This window comes from Phyllostomus discolor, chromosome 3 (genome assembly GCF_004126475.2).
Source record: "Phyllostomus discolor isolate MPI-MPIP mPhyDis1 chromosome 3, mPhyDis1.pri.v3, whole genome shotgun sequence".
Classification (NCBI taxonomy): domain Eukaryota; kingdom Metazoa; phylum Chordata; class Mammalia; order Chiroptera; family Phyllostomidae; genus Phyllostomus; species Phyllostomus discolor.
This window is the reverse complement of record NC_040905.2, coordinates 166,713,487-166,730,020: the sequence shown is the minus strand read 5'-3', so window position 1 is coordinate 166,730,020 and position 16,534 is coordinate 166,713,487. Positions and strand designations below refer to the sequence as shown.

The 16,534-nt window shown below is 43.1% G+C and overlaps 1 protein-coding gene across 3 annotated transcripts in view; it reads right to left on the bottom strand.

The window, feature by feature from the left end:
* Positions 1-6,598, bottom strand: part of TJP2 (tight junction protein 2) — a 119,720-nt gene extending 113,122 nt beyond the window's left edge. Inside the window, exon 1 of one of the 3 annotated variants that reach the window (XM_028509476.2) lies at positions 6,302-6,598. The gene's annotated coding sequence lies outside the window, so the exon portion shown is untranslated. The remainder of the gene's footprint in view (positions 1-6,301) is intronic. The other 2 variants (XM_028509457.2, XM_036021733.1) reach the window with 2 other exon arrangements.
* Between the last annotated feature and the right edge of the window lie 9,936 nt (positions 6,599-16,534).

Here is a 16,534-nt window from a genome sequence, read left to right as displayed (position 1 = left end):
AGATGAAAACTCCAGAAAAAGATCTGAATGAAATGCAGATAAGCAATCTATCAGATGCAGAATTCAAAACACTGGTTATAAGGATGCTCAAGGAACTTAGTGAGGACCTCAGCAGCATAAAAAAGATTCAGTCAGAAATGAAGGATACACTGACTGAAATAAGGAACAATGTACTGGGAATCAACAATAGAGTGGATGAATTCAAGATTCAAATCAATGATATGGAACATAAAGAGCAAAAAAAAATTTTTCAGAACAAGAAGAAAAAAGAATCCAAAAAAATGAAGACAGTATAAGCAGCCTCTGGGACAACTTCAAGGGGACCAACATTTGCATCATAGGGGTACCAAAAGGAGAAGAGAAAGAGCAAGAAATTGAAAATCTATTTGAAAAAATAATGAAGGAAAACTCCCCTAACTGGGGAAGGAAATAAACATGCAAGTCCAGGAAACACAGAGTCCCACACAAGATGGATGCAAAGAGGCCCACTCATAATTCAAATGCCAAAGGTTAAAGATAAAGAGAGAATCTTAAAATCAGCAAGAGAATAGAAAATTAATTACCTACAAAGGAGTTTCCGTAAGACTGATTTCTCAAAAGAAACTTTGCAGGCTAGAAGAGACTGGCAAGAAATATTCAAAGTCATGAAAAGCAGGGACCTACAGCCAAGACTGCTCTACCCAGCCAAGCTATCATTTAGAATCAGAGGGCGAACAGCTTTCCAGACAAGAAAAACTAAAGGAGTTCACCATCACCAAACCATATTGTATGAAATGTTAAAGGGACTATTTAAGAAAAAGATGAAGGTTAAAACTGTGAACAATAACCTGGCTGGCATAGCTCAGTGGATTGAGTGTAGGCTGCAAACCAAAGTGTCGCAGGTTTGATTCCCAGTCAGGGCACATGCTTGGGTTGCAGGCCACGGCCCACAGCAACTGCACATTGATGTTTCTCTCTCTCTCTCTCTCTTTCTCCCTCTCTTCCCTCTCTAAAAATAAATAAATAAAATCTTAAAAAAAACTGTGAATAAAACTGTACTTGAACAATAAAAAATGTTAAAAAATAGAAATAAATTAAAAACTGTGAAAATAAAATGGCAAAAAATAAAAATCTGTCAACAACTGAATCTAAAAAACCAACTAAGCAAACAGAAAGAACAGAGAACCATGAATACAGAAAGGGTTTTGATGGTTGCCAGATGGCAGGGAGGTGTAAGGGAATAGGTAAAGATGTGAGGGAATTAAGGACAAATAGTTTCAGAATAGCCATGGGGATATAAAGTACAGTGTAGGGAATGGAGTGGCCAAAGAACTTATACGCATGACCCATGGACATGAACAATGGTGTGTGGGTTGCCTGAGGGATTGGAGGGTGCTGGGTAGAATCGGAGGAAGAGGGGGAAATCAGGAGAACTGTAACTGAATAATTAAAAAAAAAAAGAAAACCACTTCACACCAACTAGGATGGCTAAAATAAAAACAGATGGACAGCAAGTGTTGGTGAGAATGTGGAGAAACTAGAAACCTCATACACTGCTGGCGGGACTGTAAACTGAAGCAGCCACTTTGGAAAACAGTCTGGCAGTTCCTAAACATGTTAAATATAGAACTGTCATATGTTTTCCACTTGTGGGTATGTACCCAAAAGAAATGAAAACATATGTCCACATAACTTGTACATCGATGTTCACACAAGCATCAATCCTAATAGCCAAAAAGTAGAAACAATCCAAATGTCCATCAAGAGATGATGGCACAAAATGTGGTACACATACAATGGAATATTATTTGGCAACAAAAAGACTAAAGCACAGATACATGCAACAATGGAGATAGACCTTGAAAGCATTATGTTAAGTGAAAGAAGCCAGACGTACAGGTTCCCATGTTACGTAATTTCATCCCTAGGAAACGTCCAGAAGAGGCAAATCCATAGACACAAAGTAGATTAGTGGTTGCTTAGGGCGGGGGTTGCAGGGCATTGGGAATAGCCAGTCAAAGGGTGTGGGAGGTTTGTGGCAGAGTTCTGTTCTTTTGGGGGCAATAAAAATAAAATTGACTGTGGTAAATATACTCAAAACCAATAAACTATATGCTTTAAGTAGGTAAATTGTATATGTGAATTACATCTCAATACAATTGTTGTTATTTTTTAATGGCCTAAAGCTAGAAGAGAATTTAAAACTTGGTTAATTAAAAAGTGTTAGGTAACTCAAATCTGTGACTTTTTCTGCCTCCTTTGTACTGTATATCTCTCCCAAATGATGATGGCATTTTATTATCATTTGACAATTTACAAGCACTTTTACAAATAAGGCCCTTTTGGGTCCTTACTATAATCTTAGAAGATAATTATCTTCCCCTAATTTTATATTCCAGGATGTGGCAGCTCCAAGTTTAAGAGGTTTACTCCTGCTCAGTCAGCTGGTCAAGGTAGATGTCAGTTCTTCCTGGGCCCTTTCTCCTACACTGTGTAGCATCTCGGCTGTCAGGTAGATACTGTCGAGCCACAGAGGACACGGCTGACCAATCTCAATAGAGAGAATGCCCAGGACTTGATTTCTCTGGGAGCTGAACACTAATGCTACATTCAAGTCAAGTATAATCACTCATCAGAGGTCTTGTGGTACCTTACATCCCAAAAGATATTAATAAATACACAGATTCTTGGGATGGAGGGGAGTTGGCACGCAGAGATTTATTATTCTACATGGAACAACCATGGACAGAACCATGGTCTAGACTAGGAAGACCTAGGCTGGCTTCAGTTTTCTCATCTGTAAAATGAGGGGAAAAAGAAATACCTCTCTCAATGTCACTGTAAAGATTTAGTGAAAATATATCTGAAAATACTTGATTCACAATAGGAACTCAACCAATGTTCTCGGACGCTAAATCAAGCAGTCCAACACTTTGATCTCTCCTATGGAGACCAGGGGGTTCTTGGGGACACTCGGAATTCTGAACCTCAGATCTTGACAAAGCTGATCAATGTCAAAAGGTGTTGGCTGGACTTGGCACACCTGTGTACCTTCAGATTAATGTTCCAACACCTTAGTTTGTGTGTGTGTGTAGGTACATTGTTTATTTGAGCAACTCCCAAACCTAAATACGTACTGGAACCACCCCAGATTCCACAGATTCCAATGCAGAGATTCTCACTCAGTCGGTCTGGAGTAGTCGGGACAGTTTCCATTTTTAGTAAACTCCCCAAGTGATTCTCAAGGCATCACTGAATCATCGACAAAACCAATCACTGGATGCTGTCTAAAGCATTTTTTTCTCGTGGGTTGGCTACAAAATAGCATTTGCTCACCAAATAAAACCCTGAACTATATAGCTATTTCAGAAGAAAACATCATAGACGAGGGGAAACCTTTTCTCTTTTGCCTTACTAGAATGAAAAGGAAATAACAATATAAAATTATGGGAATGCAAGGGTCTCCTGAAGTGGGAGAATTTTCTGCCAAACTCTGCCCATCTGAAAGCTCTCCAATGGTCATTTCAAAGAGCCTTTTCAATCAAAGGAAGCTGTAAGTTCCTTCCCATAAGCTGATAGGCTTGTTGTGATGAAAGCCAAACTACAAGAAAAGTCAAGGGTCTCAGAGAAAAAATAAGCTGGGAAGAATCTGAAGAATTTGCCTCTATTTGGCTACTTGCTAAATCTTCCCGTGATCCCTGATGCCTTGTGTGTTCAGAACCAGATTCCTGATCTGTAACGATTACTCTCTTACATCATAAATGAAACCGTTTTTCTTAGTTCACCAATTCACATGTACGTCCTCACCAAAAAGCACGTTCTCAAGCAAGCTGGACAATTGTACGTGGATTCAAGCAGATGACTTTCATTCTTACAAGGTTTTTCTAATTTATACAAACATTTTTACAACTAGAAAAAAAGCCATTGGACCATTAGACTCATTTAATATTAAAACTGAAACAAAAGACTCTGGGGTAATTTAGAATATTATTTCAAATCTTCCTGAAGTCTTGCAGTACCCTCGTCCTATATACTAAGCACCAACTTTTTTCTTGAGGTTTATTCTACTTTCAAAAATGAATTTGAGTCAATATTAAAAAAAGCTAAACCCAATGTAAATAGGCCATCTAAAATAAAGCCAGTCAAAAGCAAGGAGATAGATTTTACCAGGCTTAGTTAAGTGAGCACAGTCTGAGCCCTTGACTGCCCCTGTCCTCTCCCGCCAAACCCAGAAGGAAACCCTCACGGGTCAGGGCTGCAGCTATTAAAAGAAAGCACGTGCACTCGAAGAATCGGGAACTAGCAGTGCGCCTTGTCCACCAGGCAAGCGACCAAGGAATCTCCAAATGTTTACATTTTGTGAGCATGACTTTACTTTTACTTTACATTCCTAATCCACCTTTTCTGTAGCCTACAAAAAAGTATTAAGTCTCCAGAAGCTCAGGGGCTGGAATGAAGGGGAAATGGAGTCTTGTTTAATGGGGACAGAGTTTCCCCTTGACGATGAAAAAGTTCTGGAAACGAATAGTGGTGATCGTTACACAAGATTGTGAATGTACTCAGTGCCACTGAACTGTGCACTTCAAAATGGTCAAGACGGTAAATTTTATGTTGTGTATATTTCATAATAGTAACAGTAAAAGAATAAAAGTATGGAGAAACAAAAAAACCTCACAAGCTAGTATGCTAATCACAGGTCCAAATCTTGCACGGAGCCTGCCGCCCTGGGGTGGAGGGGCTGTGACCCACACGAGCTGTGACCCACGAGCTGTGATGTGTTTCTCCTGGTCTGGCAAAGAGGTTCAAATGTAGGACTGGATGCAAATGTATTATAAAATCTCTTCCTTACACCGAACGGAAAACCTAGACTAGTGCTTCTGAAACGTTAATATGCAAACGACCCCTTTGGGATCTTGATTCAGTGGGTCAGGGTGGGATCTAAGATCCTGTATTTTTAACAGGTTCCCAGGTGATGCCGCTGCTGGACCGTGGACTTCACTTGAAGCCACGCGTCCTCAGAGCACTTGAAAGCAAATGTCACTCTGTTTAACCATCTAGAACCAGGTCCTCTCACCGGGAAACAGAAGGTTGATCATATCTTTCAAGCAAATTGGTTAAGGACTTAACTTACCCACCCATCACCCTAAGTAAAAATGCCTTGAGAAATTTGGATAGTAGGCCTGACCAAAGGGGGCTTCTAGGCGTACCCACCCATCCGGGGGTCTAGGAATCAGCTACCCACGATAAAGATGGTTGAGAGAGAAGCAGCTTTTCGAAAAGACCTCACGCGGGCTCCAAAACAGTCTTGAAAATACCCTTTTCAAGCGCGAAGAATGCCTGGAATTCAGTGGCGTTTATCCAACATAAAGATTTCCAACTTAGTTTTGACTGAGTTCCCTATAGCAGAAACTTACAATGCAGCCCTAGAAAACTGACAACGCCCAGCAGCCTGCTCACAAGCTCGGCCCCTCCCTTACAAATGGGCAACAACAACAAAAAATACGGGTTCTCCAAAGATTTGCGCGCTGGGTGCACAGCTCTGCGGGCTGCGCGGCACCTCCCGGACTGTGGTCAGCCTCTCAGGTGTGCAGAGTTTTCAAGCCTCGCAGCTCCAACTCAGCGGGCAGCTCAGGCAGCCCTATGTGCTTTCAGGTAACCCTCGACCCGTCTAAACCAAGCCACCACTCGACCCGTCTAAACCAAGCCACCACCTCCTGCCCCCTCCAGGTAGTACTGCCAACGCTGGCAGTGCCAACAGAAACTCAGAGGCCCTTTAAATCTGGTTAAAGAGGAGCGCAACAGGAAGTGAGACAATTCCCATCCCTTGGGGGAGATGGCGCAAGGCCAGACAGGAAAAAGAAAGTGGCTCCCAGGTATCTGTAGTTGCCCTAGGTGCGTGATCAAAGCCACTTCCAAACGATTACCCAAGAGAAACCCTACAATGCACTGTCGTCCCCCCGGGGGTGGGGGAATGGGGAGCAAAAACATCTAAGTGTCCCCCAGAAAGGAAATAAAAAAATAATAATGCTTAATAAAGTGGACACCAAGGTAATCGGTTATGGGGCGGGGGCATCAACTCGCATTTACTCACGCTGCCCCTCACCTCCGTCCACATGACGGATCGAGGGCTCAAGCGCTCCGCCACACCCGGCAAATCTGTCCCTTGCCAAAGTTGGGGCAGGGAGAAGGTTTCCTGGCGACGCCAGAGCCGGGACTGCCGCGCCTGGGGCGGCTCTATTTCCGCGGGGTGGCAGGCAGCGCCCGGACGCTCCGCCGGCGCTCCCGGGCCAGGGAGCGAGAGGGCGGAGGGTGCAGTACTCGCCTGGAGGCGGGGGGCGGCTGCGGTCGGCGGAGTCGGGTGCGGGAGACGGGCGGCTCTCGGCGGCGCCGGCTGCTGGGCCGCTGCCCCCTGCGCTCCCCGCGCGAGTCGCTGGCGGCGCCTGGCCCGAGCCGGACTGCAGGAGGCTGCCCCGGGAATGGGCGGGCTCAAGTGGCCTTCGCGGCGGCTCCTGTGTATTATTGTTACTCGGGCTATTTCCTGTTTGGAGGTTTGGGAGAAATAAAAAAAAAAAAGTGTATCCAAGGTGGGGCGCAGAAAGCGCAGGGCGGCGGCGAGGCAGCCAGTAGCCGCTCAGAGGGGACGAGGGTGGGCAGCGCTGTCACCTGCTTCCTCGAGACCTAGAGGGAGGAGACTCAGCTTACTGCAGTGTTACTTTGGGGTGTCGAGAAGGTCCTAGGGAGGACCTCGCACACGCCAAGGAACGGCGAGGCAGGCGTTGCGGCCGCAGGGACCGCCTAGTCACTCCAGCCAGCGCGCCCACTGCTCTGCCTCTTCCCTCACATGCAAAACTGCGCTGAACTTTCTTCCCGCGCACGGCGAGCGGAACGCGTTGTGCTTCTTACATTTTTTTCCGACCGGGTATAGAACCACAACCTTGGCAGATCGGGAGACACGCTAACCAACTAAGCTACCCGGCCAGGGTCCTGTGCTTTCTTAATTCGTGCCCAGGTCGGCTTTCTAATCCTCTCCTGGATTGTGCGCTTGAAAGGCGGTGGCTCTGGCACTCTTCAAAACACTGCAGGAGGGATGGTTGTGGGCCATTGTGTGTGTGTGTGTGTGGTGGTACTGGGGTCTTTGTTTTGCTGGCGGGAGTGGTTGGGAAGCAGGGTAACAATGTTGGTGGAAAGTTAACGTCTGGGATCAACTTCCGTTCCCCTCCCCCACAACCTCACCCTTAGCCGGGATCACCGGGACCGAGGCCATAATCCGGAAATACCGGTTCCTCCCGCTGGGACAATAGGTGAGAGTGGGAGTGCTAACCCGAGAGCCTGCTTAGTCACAGCGGGAAGGCTACCCCGCCGGGAGGCCATAGGCTTCCTAGTGCCCAAGCCTGCACCTGGCAAGCAGGCGCTCCTTTCTCTTAGTCTGGTTAAAAATCCTGTTAAGGTGATGGGGAGTTATTGTTCTAATACGTGCGGAGTTTAGGTTTGGGATGATGAAAAAGTTCTGGAAATGGATGGTGGTGTTGGTTGCCCAACTATGTGAATGTACTTAACGCCACTGAATTGTATGCTTATGAACGGTTACTTTTGTGTTGTGTCTATTTTGCCACAATAAGAAGTATTCCTGGTAAGGTCAGGCCCTCATTGGTTCTAGACAACTTTGCTTGCGACTGCCAAGCCCTCCTCCCCTCCTCCCTCCAGGAACCTTTGCCGGAAATAATGGAATGAATAACAGTGCTTCTTAGAAAACTCAGGTTCATTTACTCGAGACTTCTGAGGGTACCTACTAACAAATCATTCCAGGAAGTGAGTAGATTGAGCCTAGAAGACAGTACAATTTTTAAAAAGATACGCAGTAGTTTGTCAAAGATTAAGTGCTAGCAAGATGATTCAAGGTGTGTGTAGTATGCTACTGTTTAGCTAAGAAAGCAGAACACGTACACTCATGCGCTTGCTTTTTTTTTTTTAATGGAAGGATAAATAAAATCGTTATCTCTGGGAGCCAGGAAAAAAGATAGAAGGCACAAGAATAGCATCTGGAGTTCTCCGACGATATCTTGTTTTGTAGATTTGACTTTGGAATGATGTAAATTTTACATAATTATGAAAAAGTCAAACATTTAAAAAGCAAAATTCAACAAATGAATGTAGTTCTCAATCTGGTGCCCTACCCATGTAAAGGGAAATGATCTCAGATGACTTTAAAACACAATTACTCGACTCCACATTCCCTAGGTGTATACTCGAAGGATGCAGAGAAGGTTAAAAACAGACTGTTCTTCAGTAATTACAGTGTTAGTGATTATGTTAGTGACCTTAAGCATTAAGTTGTTCAGTATAAAATATAAATATAAAAATAAAAGAAGTTAAGCAATATTATGTTGGAATTAGAATTAGCATTTAGAACTCCTTTTTCTTGAAAAAAAAATTCAAGGTCTGTTTACTCAAAATGCCCAACAAACAAGGACCAACCTGGTGAGTGGCCACTGCAACAAGCTCTAGGTGGCCTCTGTCTAATTCATGTGGGAACAACCTGAAATGGCCTTAACTCCTTCCTCCCCCCACCCAGTGCTGTTCTGTTAACACCAGTGCGGGGAGCCATGGAAATTCAGGTGCCCATAAATCACTACCCTCAAGGGTCTGTGAGTTAGTGGTTCCACGTTCTAAACTTCTACCAGCGGAGGATGAAAGCTGATAAATAAATATTCCTCCTTTGCCTCACCAAGATGAACTATCCTGAGACTCAGTCTATATCACTTCCCAGAAATCAAGTCACACAAAATGGACCAATCAAGTGCCTGAAGCGGCAGCCTACTGGGTGAGGCTCCCTCAAATGGGCTCTCTCTGCTTCGCTTAGGAGGCCCTCACTTCCCTCCCTAGCTCCTCAACAAAGCCTGTATCCCTAGTCTCTGATTCCCTGGAAACCCAAGCTAAGACCTGTATAAACTTTATCTCAGAATAACTAAACAGTTGGTGAGAAAATTATTCTAGCCAATAAATAAGGAATGGTAAAATTTGAGTATCAGCATTTTCCAAGACCCGAATAAAATAATGAATCAAGGCAGTGGTCATCGATGGTCACTAACATCACAGAAAAGATCACCAGACATGACATTTTGTAAGCCATTAAGTAAGCCACTTGATGGAAACACACAATGACACAATGACACATTCTTGTCTCCCCCAAAAGAACCCTGAATCTGATCAAGCTTCTAGATCCAACAGCCCACGTATAGAAACTGTTGCAATAGAAGAATGTGTTAAACAACACTACTGCTGGGGTATGGTCAACAAAATTCAGACTGTGGGAAACCCAAAAAGACAAATGGTCCCCTTTCCTCAACGAGTAGCAAGCATTAAAAACGATGTAGGGGAGAAACCTTTAGATTCAAAGACTGAAGTAGTGTCAGGGGAGTACAATGTGTATTTCTTGTTTTGGTCCTGATTCAAACCACCCAACGTCTAAAAGTATTGATGAGATATGTGGGGGAAACTTGATATGCCCCAAGTTAGGAAAAAATTAGGAAAAAATTTAAAATATGTTAATCCACACCACTGATTTAATCTAGCATACAGAGTAGATGTTGCTACTGATATGTGTTTGGGTGGCTTACTTATTTTTATGTCTATACATATGAATATACGCATATACAGAAAAATAAAATATCTGTATAATTTCTTTCTGTGTGTGAAATGAACATTTCAAAGGAGACTTGGGTTTGAGATTTTCTTCAAATGCGTTCAGGTAGAAAGAAAGGGACTTTGGCTGGCAGAGCTGGTATCTGACATTATCTCTGTCTTTTCCACCCACTCTTTTCATTCTGGGTACATGCTGTATGTATTCCTTTGTTCTTTCCCGTAACCAGCAAAACAGCACTTTTAATAACTAATAAACATTTCTACTCCGAAGACTAAACATTTCAAAATCTGCTCAGAGAAATAAAAAGAGATGCCTCCCTAAGCCACAGGGGTAGTGCTGTGAAAAATGGGGCAAGAACTCTGGGTTCTGACTTGGAGCTCAGCAGAGGTTCCTCCCCGCCGCTGGCACCAAGGCAGTCCCCCAGAAACCATCCTGCCTGCCCCGGAGACAAAGCCCTATTCTGCTGCCTCTTGTGACAGGGAGCTCTTGTGTGCTGTGACCTGAGGCTCTGAAACTGATATTGTGCTTCACTTGCACACTGGACAGAGGACAGGGAAAGGGTCAAATCACAGTCTAAAGTGGGGCACTTGCCTTGATTTGACAGGTGTTTTCTTTACTGGTAATAGGTGCACTGCAGAGCCTCAGAGAGAGCCTTGTTCCTAGCCTTGACTTTGCTATGGGCTGCCTGTGTGATCCTGAGTTTTGCACTTAACTTCTCCGAGTCCTAACCTCAGTCTCCTCACTCTCTGACCCAGCAACTCTATTTCTAGGTATCCATCCCTCTCACCCCCCAGTACTCACACAGTATTAAAAGAAATATGTTCAAGAATGCTTATTCCTCTATGTTGGAATAGCAAAAATAATTAATTAATTAATTAATTAAATGGCCAAAAGAATGGCTGGGTAAGCAATAATATATTTGTACAATGTGTCAAATGTATTTTGGTCCCATTACACAGTTTATCAATAAAACATTACCAGTGCTTCTGCAGACGCCACACGCTTCCAAATCATAACCCCCCATTCATTTCAAGGGTAATTACTACCTTAAATTACGCAGTTTTTTAAAAAGCTTTTCCCAAAATATGTAATCTTCCTAAACAATAGACTGTTTGGATTTGCTTCTTTTGAGTTTTATAGAAATAGACTCACATTCTATGTAGTTTTCTGCAACCAGCTCTTTAAATTGCAAATTACATTTCTAAGATTTATTCAGGTTGTTGAGTATAGCTATATTTCATCCATTTTTACTGCTATGTTATATTCCATTTCCATGTAGGGATTCTAAATTTTCCTTTGGAATAAAAGATGCCCACCCTCAAACAGACATCTACTTTCTTGGTGGACTTTGAAGAGAAGACGTCAGATCATTGGAAGATCAGAAACTGCAGGCAATGGGAGTGATGCTTCTTTCCACCCACCAGAGAGCTACATATCATGTCATACACCAATACATATCAATACATACACCATGTCGTTTGGGGGGTTTAACTTCTACGTATGTTTGAAGTTGTTCACTGTACTAGTCTGCCCACTATTTTGTATGTTTGAAATTTTTCCTGTATAAAAATAAGAAGGGATTGAATTGAAATGACATCTGGATGTCTTCTTAGCTTTGTCTGATTCGAGGGCTGGGGGCAGGTGGTCACAACCTTTTATGTATATCTGCTGACTGACTTTGAGGAATGCTCTCCATCAATTAAAAACAGTAAGCTAGTGTATATGAACCAATATGCAAAATTCTCCAACACATGTTGCTAAGGAAAGAGACAAGTTGTGGGGCGATACATATTATACGAACCTGTTTATGCACTGAACACACACACACATAGGCAACCAAGTAGAAAAAGAGCTGGAAGGATGCACAGCACCTTGGCAGTGGTGCTGAATGGAAACGTGAGTGGGAAAGGCTGTAATTTAGGGGCACTGCGAACAGTGGTGAAGACAGACCTGCACTTTTGGGGTACTCTGGAATTTAATTGAAAACCAAAGTAAAACAAGTGCATGGGGTGGACTAGAAGATCTACCAGGCATCTTCTTGTTGAATCTGGTCCTAATGGAATGGAGGACTTCTGTCTTGATGGGGACTTGATGACAGGTCTTGGTCACAGTGCCCTGGTGCTTGCATCCTGAAGACCGAAAGGGGACACTGCAGCTTTCAGAGACAGGCCGGCCTTGGGTGCATGGGTCATGTGACTGCTGAGTGCTTTTAAATCACTCTCTACCCTGGTCTCATCCTTACTGACACCAGTCAGGTGGAGATCCCCCAGTAAGAGTTCCAATAATTCAAGCAGGATTCTCCCACCTGTAGCTACCAGTCACAGTGTTGAAAAGAAGGGCAAGGGGAGTAGCCAAAGACGATCCCTTCTCCATTCTCAGCAATTACTAGGATAATTACTTTGAGCCCCTTTAACAAGCTCTATGGTCCATGTTTTCTGGTGTGATACCTTAATTTGTGCAATTTATAGCCCTCTGTCTAGAGACAAGGGTTACCTCTAGATTCATTGTTTCTGTGGCCAAAGCTCTGGAAGTTTTGCTAAGGAACTATCAGTTCAAGTAAGGGGCATAACTGCCTGCTTTATGGCGTTCAACATTACTTATTTGGACTTTGACAAACAGCTCATAAAGAAATAGTACTTTCTGTTGATCACTTGTTAACAGTCCAAAGATCACTGTAGTTTTACTGAAGCCTCTGATGAACACTAGTTCCTAAACACACACAAAAAGCACAGTTCTGCTGGACCAGAGATTGCCTATGAATTGCCAGGGAGAAAGATGGAGATAGAAATATATAGGTGTAGATATATACAGGTAGAGATATATAAAGAGATATTATAAAGAGATATATAGATACGGATAGACATAAATTCATTGAACGACTTCGTAGAAAACAAGGACATGATTACTTAGAGTGTCTAATGTAAAAATCACCTTTCTCATTATGATTCTTAAAAAGTTGTAAATAATAAAATAGTAGTTCTGTAATTACAACTAAAATTGTACAGACCAAAGTATATGGGACACTCATGGGAATCAGAAGCCAAGATACAGTTGAATTACGCTTGGGCTTACTGTGTACTGGGTGGTAATTGAGAGTGGGGGTGTTGGACACATGACTGAAATAACGGGCTTACATTCTAATGCGCACTGCTTTGTCACAATATGCCTGTGACACTAAACCGAGGTTATGGACACATACTAATTGATTGAGGGATTCTTCCACTTAAATCAATTGCAACAATTTAAAACCACAACAAAGGCCAGGCTAGGTGAGGGTGTGGTGAAACTGCTACATTGGTATTCCCATTGTAAACTGCTCCTGGCTTTTGCCCTGGCTGGTGTGGCTCCATGGATTGAGCACAGGCCAGTGATCTGAAAAGTCGCTGGATGAGTTCCCAGTCAGAGCACATGCCTGGGTTGCCAGCCAAGTCCCCAGGTGGGGGCATGGGAGAGGCAACCAACTGATAGTCTCTCCTTCACTTCCTCCTTCCCTTCCCTTCTCTCTAAAACAAACAAACAAACAAACAAACAAACAAACCAGTACTGCTCCTGCCTTTCAAAAAGAATTCTCATAAAATGCATCAAGACATTTAAAAAATGCCCAAATCATTTGACCCTGACATTTTACCCTGGAGTCTCTATCATAAGCCCAAACACAAGAAAACTATATGAACAAACCTTTTCTTTCTTTCTTTTAAGAAAGATGTTTTTAAAAGATTCTATTTATTTATTTATTTTTAGAGAGAGGGTAAGGGAGGGAGAAAGAGAGGGAGAGAAACATCAATGTGTGGTTGCCTCTCACGTGCCCTCTACTGGGGACCTGGCCCACAACCCAGGCATATTCCCTGACTGGGAATCCAACAGGCCACCCTTTGGTCTGCAGGCCCGCGCTCAATCCACTGAGCCACACCATCCAGGGCTGCACAAAACTTTTCATCAACACATTATTCATAAGAGCAAAAAATGGAAAACTGAAAATGTTCCACAATGAAGGGAAAGTTAAGTAAAATAAGTCCTGTTCACTAAGAGGAACATTATGTGGGGCATACACTTGTTAACCATGAAGTATGCAGCAATATTTATTTGGTCAACAAATATTTCTTGAGCCAGCTTTACTGTATCATGCTAAGCACAGGGGACATGGCAATGAACAAGAATGGAGGTTTTACCCTCATGGAGCTTGTGGATAATAGGTACTTACAAGGTAACATTCAGTGTAAACGACAGAATACGAAATTCACATACTGTGATTACCACTCTGCAAAAATGAAACGTATAAGCCAAAGAGCAAGAACAAAACTAAACTCAAATGCAAACTAAGTTTCGTCTGGGGCAGTGATAGCGCCGAGGATGCCCACCTCCCCTTGTCGTCACTTTACAGATCGTGTTCAGTGGTTTTTTTAAGTCGAAAATACTGTTCGCCACGCATTACTCGTAGGAATGTGAAATGAGACATACCTCCTGGAAAATAGTTTGATTTTTAAGAAAAATACTAAAATAAACATGCAGCTATCATATAACCCAGGAATTCACTCTTAGGAATTTATTCAAAAGAACTGGAAATTTATCTTCACAGAGAAACTTGTATATAAATGTTTATAACAGCTTTATTGGGAATAGCCAAAAAGTGGAAACAACCCAGATGTCAAAAAAGTTAAAATACTGTGAGATGTATAGAAACATCAAGGTATCCTATTGCCCTGGCCAGTGTGGCTCAGTTGGTTGGATATCATCCTGCAAATTGAAAAGTCATGGGTTCGATTCCTAGTCAGGGCACATGCCTAGCTTGCAGATTGGGTCCCCAGTCAGGGTGCATATCATAAGAGGCAACTGATTGATGTTGCTCTCTCACATGGATGTTTCTCTCCCTCTATTTCCCCCTCCCTTTCCCTGTCTCTAAAATCTAAAAGCATGTCATTGGGTGAAGATTATTAAAAACAAAGATGTACAATTGCTACCTGAAAAAAGTAGAATAGTGAATGGTCTGTATAGAATAGCTACAGCTCTGCAAACACATGAACAGGGACTGAAAACAATTGTGCAAAAAGGAAAATTATTATAACAAAGAGTAGGATCTGAGCTAATGCATTTTTATTTTTAACCATTCTATTAATGCTATTGGCTCAAAGTCTTGTAACGATGTGTAGCAGTCCTTTTAAGAGACTTGGAGGAGTCTCCTCCTCTGCCAAGTCCAAGAACACCTGAGAGAGGCACATGGTGTGGGAGACAGAGCACGCAGGCTGGAGTCCCAGACCTGGGCGTACATCCCAGTGTGGTCAGTCTCTAGTTGTGTGACTGAGGTAAGCTCGCTAGACCTACTTGAACCTGTTTTCCCTTTTCATTTTATTTTTTTAAGATTTTATTTATTTATTTTTAGAGAGAGAAGGGAGGGAGATAGAGAGAGAGAGAGAGAAACATCAATGTGCGGTTGCTGGGGGTCATGGCCTGCAACCCAGGCATGTACCCTGACTAGGAATCAAACCTGCAACACTTTGGTACGCAGCCCGCGCTCAATCCACTGAGCTACGCCAGCCAGGGCTCCTGTTTTCCCTTTTTAAAATGAGGATAACAGCCCTGGCTGGTGTGGTTCAGTGGATTGAGTGCTGGCCTGCAAACCAAAGTGTCGCAGGTTCAATTCCTAGTCAGGGGACATGGCTGGGTTGCGGCTGAGTCCCTGAAGAGAGGCATGCAAGAGGCACCCACACATTGATGTTTCTCTCCCTGTCTTGCACCCTCCCTCCCCTTCTGTAAAAATGAATAAATAAAATAAAATAAATTAAAATAAAAATGAAGATAACATTACCTGCCTCATAGATTGTTGTTAGGGTTAGAAATTATATATCTATATACACAGAGAAAAAATCTAGAAGGATACTGTATCAGGATTATGATCAGCTACAAAGATGAGTCTCAACCATAGTGGCCAAACAAAATAGGCCTTCATTATTTCACATCACAAAATATTTGGAGGCAGACAGCCCAGTTTTGGTATAGCGACACAGATTAAAGCAGGGGACAAGACTTTTTCAGTTTTTCACCGCTGACATTCTTGCCTATGGTTTTGATTCTCACAGATCCAACACGGCCCCTCCACCTTCAGGCACCAAGTGGATACTGTAGGCAAAGCCCGTGCCAGCTGTAAGCTCTTCTGCTTACGTTACTCAAAATTGAGTCCTAAGACTATTCCTAGTTACACATTCAACACATACCCAGGGACATATTCTCTATCCTGTAAACTCTTTCTAGAGAGAGCACAGTGCCACATAACACATGCTCAATAAATGTGCTAAATTGAACAATTGAATTGTCTCCCCATCAAGCTATGATTTCCAATATGAATAAGTCAAAAATCAGGCAAGAATCTTAAATTTATTTACTTAATATGACTAAATGCTCTTGTCAAGAAAGTTCCATGTTCCTTCACCAATAAACACCCACAGTGAGGAAAAAACAAAAGCTACTAACCTGGCTCCCAAGTCATCCTATGATCCACACTGTCCAAGCTGCTCTGCCTTGCACTCGATAACCTGAAACCTAGGAGACGGACCCCGGAGGTAGTCCAGCGTGTGGCCTCTTTGGAGAGCATGGTCCACACGCTCCCTCAGAGGTGGAGCACCTGCAGGTACGACGTAAAAACTTCTGGAAGAACTACGTCTCCAGTGTGGGTCTGACCACTGTCAGGCAGCCATGAATGTGAGATACTACTGAGAATGGAAGAGTCACTAAAACAAGGTGCGGAGTTAATTAGCCTTACCCATGTCTCCCAAGGCAACAAGGCAACAACCCCCTTAGGATCCTGGGTAACTAGATCCTTTCAAACTCACTTGGGAGGTATCGGTTGCCTGTGGCCTGCACCTGCCTTGCTGGATATGGTTCATGGGGTTTTTTGCCTTCTGGTTAGCCAGATAAAAA